Raw genomic sequence first — 4458 nt, 5'->3', positions numbered from 1 at the left:
GCCTTCAGTGCTCACAGGGGAATGTGGAGGTAAATAGATGAGTGATTTCCAGCACAATAGGATGAGTGCTATAATGAAATATAAGTGAGATGCAATAAAAGCATAAAGGGAGGATCATCTAAATCAGCAAAAAGGAATTTGAGGCTTTTACAGAGGACATGGTACATGAGCATTGAAGAATAAGTAGAAATCTTCCAGATAAACAAGAATTGGGGCATCAAAAATAGAGAGAGCACCATGTGCAAAGTCATGGGTATGAAAATAACACACAAGTTGGAGAAAAGTCCTATAGTTCAGCAAGAGGAGCTGAAGATTAAGCTGATAGTGGCCTATAGGTCTTGCTCTGAGAGAGGCCTAGAGGAAGGACTTGATTTAAGAATTGTCAATTAATAGGTGTTACCTAAAGCCAGGGATATGGATGAGAATTCCTATGAAGATTAAAAAATGCGGGTGGCTCCCTAGTGTAGTGGTTAGTACGTCTGCTTTACACGCAGAAGGTTCTGGGTTCGCACCCCAGGTGGAGCCAAGGATCAGGCCCAGGATGCACCAGGCCCTCCGGTGCTGGAGGGAGGGGCGGGGCAGGCCCTGGGGGCACGCCCTGAATGTGTGGGAGGAGACGCCCCGCCTTCAGAGATCCAGTTCTTAAGGGGAAACGGCAACATCCATAGGACGGGGTGGAAGTGTTGGGGAAGAGGGAATTAGAGAGGGGGGAAAAAATGTGAGGAACTCATAGCTCCCAGTGTATGACTGCTTCCTTATTATACTACTTCCTGGTCCTATACGTCATCGTCATCATTATCATCACCATCATTGTCATCATCATTGCCAACATCACAGTTTATTGAGCGTCTACCAGGCACTTCATTTGTTTCACCTTATTTAATCCTCACATCATCCCAACGAGATAAGTTCTATTATTATCCCCATTTTCTCACCATTACAGATCCAGCGATGGATGGTGTCAGATTTTGAATCAAGCAGTCTGATTCTAGGGCTCCTGGGCACTTAGCCACTATTCCATTCCAACACCTCCAGCCCCTTCAGCCTGAATAATAAACACTGTCAACAGAGCATTGAATCTCAGCACCCCTGAAGAAGAGGCTTAGCCTTCTGCCTCAGCTCTCTTCACATGAATGCCGATTACTGAAACTCTCCTGTTTCTGGACGTATTTCTCACTACCCCTTTCTGTGACAACTTTAAAGCTTTTAGCCACACAGATCAGCTGTTGCTATTTGGCATGTTCATTGTTGCATAATTTGCAAGTTACAAAATTAATACTTGGCAGGGTGATTTCAAAGCCTACTGGACAGAATCACTTTAAATGCATTAGGTAGTGGGAACTACCTCAGCAGCACTGTGCTTGTATGGGGCTCTAAATTTTCTGAGAAACAGAGGCCAGTTTATACTTACAACAACTGTTGAGCATAAATCAAGCTAGAGCTTCTGGAGCCAGATGCTTCATTTGTTATTTTAATGTACATTTTCTTTTCTGAAGGAATGAAGGATCCATGTTATCTTTTTTACTCAGAAACTGAGTGGCTGAAATAATGGCTGTGTGTTTGAGAGTAGATGCCTTCATGTCAATCAACACTCATCTGTCTTGTGAACTTAAATTCTTCAGTAATTTTACTGGTGACTGGATTTAAAAGTTCTACCTAGTTAGCTTTGTGAGAGTGACAATTTTAAACAGCTCTCGCAGAAGTTACAAAAATGCTAGGCCGATTGGGTAATAAAGTAGTTCCTTTAAAGTTAAATGAGTCATAATTTAGCATGAAGTAGATCGATTAGAGAAACACTTGTGAGTTGGCAGTCAGAATCCTGGAGTCATCTCTGTAATTAGAACTGCTATGATGGCTATTGGCACTACATATACAGCAAAGATGGGTCATGTCAAGAGTGCATTCAAACACTTGTGGGTTCAGAGATTCAAACCCAAGTTGAACCTTTTGGTGTTTGAGTTTGTTAACTGTTGGCTAAATGCCACTTCCTGCTCCTAAGAAAAGAGGCTTGAAAAAGTCTCATAAAAAATGACTTAAAAGGCTTCCTTGACTTCAAAGGGCTCTTACAAAACAACATTTTGATGAGTTAAGTGTAAAGGAATCAGAAACATAAGGATTAAATTTCCTTTAATAGAGTCATGTGTCTAAAAATGGAGGGAGGAAAAAGTAGCAACTTCATGTAGCTTAACATGTTTCAAAAATGTCTAGAGTAGCTATGGATTTCCAAAGTAATCAAATTTTTCCATTCCAATATAATGCTAACATAGTAACATCTAGAAAGGAACGTCAAAAGGTCCAACTGAATAAAGACCAAGGCATTTGTGTAGGTCAGGTTATACCAGGTCATCCTCTCTCTAGTCCATTATGCCAGCCTCTACTTTCAAGGAAATAGCAGAGTGTCACAGGACAGAGCCACAAAAAACAAAGAGAATTTCTAAACCAGACCCCTCGCTCAGGTCAGGCAATGTCATCGGCTCACCACACTAATGCATTAAAACTGATTTTACTGCCTGAATGAAGAGAATACAAACAAACACTCCTTAGTCATGAAGTGTCATGCCAAAGACAGCATTACCTGTTATACGTATTTAATCTCCACATCTTTAATCATAATTTCGTGGGTCTCTAATCCTTAAAAGAAAATGAACTAATGATTATTTCCCGAGGGAGGGAAATGTCTTTGGGCAAGAATATATTGCAGAATACAGAAAGACATAAAAATCATTTGAACCAGTGATGAACAACTGCAAATTCTGGTCAAGAATTACTCCTCGTTAGTTTTGCCAGTAATTTATCTGACAGACAGCTAATATCTGATTTATTCTGTGCTTGAAAATCTTATAAAGAACAAAGAATTTAACCTTTGAAGACAAATAAAAACAAGACTATACATGTTTACCAAAGAAACATTAGATAAATGGATATAAGTTTACTATTAGAGACTCAGTATAACCCAATTAATTTTTTTTTTTGTATCATATAATGGTATGAATTTTTATAGCAATGTTTCACTAGATTGTGGATATGGCAGTTTCAGACCATAAAAGAGAAATTTCTAAAAGTAAACATTTCTTATTTTAATTTGCTTGGGATATCAACTGTTATAGTAACACATAAATGGCTGCATTCTCAAAAAACAATTAGTGAGAGAAAAAGATCCTAATTAACTGAATTCATAAGTACCTTTGTAAATAGTAGAGTTTTATTTCTGTCAATATATTTCATAGATAAGAAAATAAAAGCCTTCAAATATTGGCTAAAAGAGTCTATTAATATTTATATGTAATTTCAATGAATATGAATTGGTAAATACATTTATAAAAGTCAGTAAATATTACTGTTTTTATTATTTTTCTTTAACATAGCTTTATATTTGATTCAAGTAGATATGTACTATTTTAGCGACTAGTAACTGATCAAAAAACCAAATGCAAATTTTTATTTCTTCTTCATATGCCAAAATCACCATGCCCCTAAACATATTTTGTTACCCAAAGATTTTAGAAGACAAGGAACCAACCTGACCATGCTCTATAGCCCAGTGGAGTTTGGGACTTCTGAACAATGTTGTCGACGATCTCATCTTATCTTAGTCTTAGTTACTAGAACAGAATTTTGAATGATCCTTAAGGGAAGAGTTTTAGGACACCTGCTGAACCAACTGCTAAAGGAAATCATCATATTAAGAAGACCAGTAAGTCTTAATATTTTAGGAGTGTTCAAGGAAATGATTTCACTTAATTGTTTACTAAATCCCTGGAGAGAAAGATTTGCTTTGATGGCTTCTAATAATCACTAAATTTACTTCCTCATTCTTCAGTAGAAGTAAGAGGCATAGGATAATCACACAGCAGACACAGATATACTTTCTTTCAATAATGATGATTTGCAATATCCTGTTCCCCATTCTCCTTTAAATCTTGAGATTACCTACTCAATTTCCTTTCCAAAGATCGTGAATATTTTTCAAGGTGGCTTTACACATATTGAGTAGTTATGCTCTATTATAATGTAAATGCAGTCCAAGAAGCCTTTAGTTTAGCATATACCTCTCCTCCCAGGAATGCAACCCTTGAAATTCTGCTATTGGAGAACTTCTCAGTTGGGTTAAATATTGTCCCCTGAGGTTCTCCTTACAAAATGTTTGCCCTTCCAGATGGCTGGTAATTAAGCCACAAAACCTCTATGTTAATTAATCCATCAAGAAGCAATCTGTATAACTTAGAAATATACACCATTGGTGAGTATGAGGAGAAGGAGAAAGAGCAGAAGAAGAATAAAAAGGGGCAAGCTAATTCAAAGATAAGTTTTACCAAATACACCAATTTGTTTAAAGCTAACCCCACTTCCTGTCCCCCAGGCTGTGAATTCTACCACCAAAATTATATTTTTCTTCCATATATTAGAACAATTTTTATGTGCATCATTGAAAGCTACCTGATTATCAAATTCAAATAT

This window comes from Pteropus medius, unplaced genomic scaffold (genome assembly GCF_902729225.1).
Source record: "Pteropus medius unplaced genomic scaffold, Ma_sr-lr_union100, whole genome shotgun sequence".
Lineage (NCBI taxonomy): Eukaryota > Metazoa > Chordata > Mammalia > Chiroptera > Pteropodidae > Pteropus > Pteropus medius.
The sequence above is the reverse complement of the archived record's forward strand: the minus strand, read 5'-3'. Positions refer to the sequence as shown.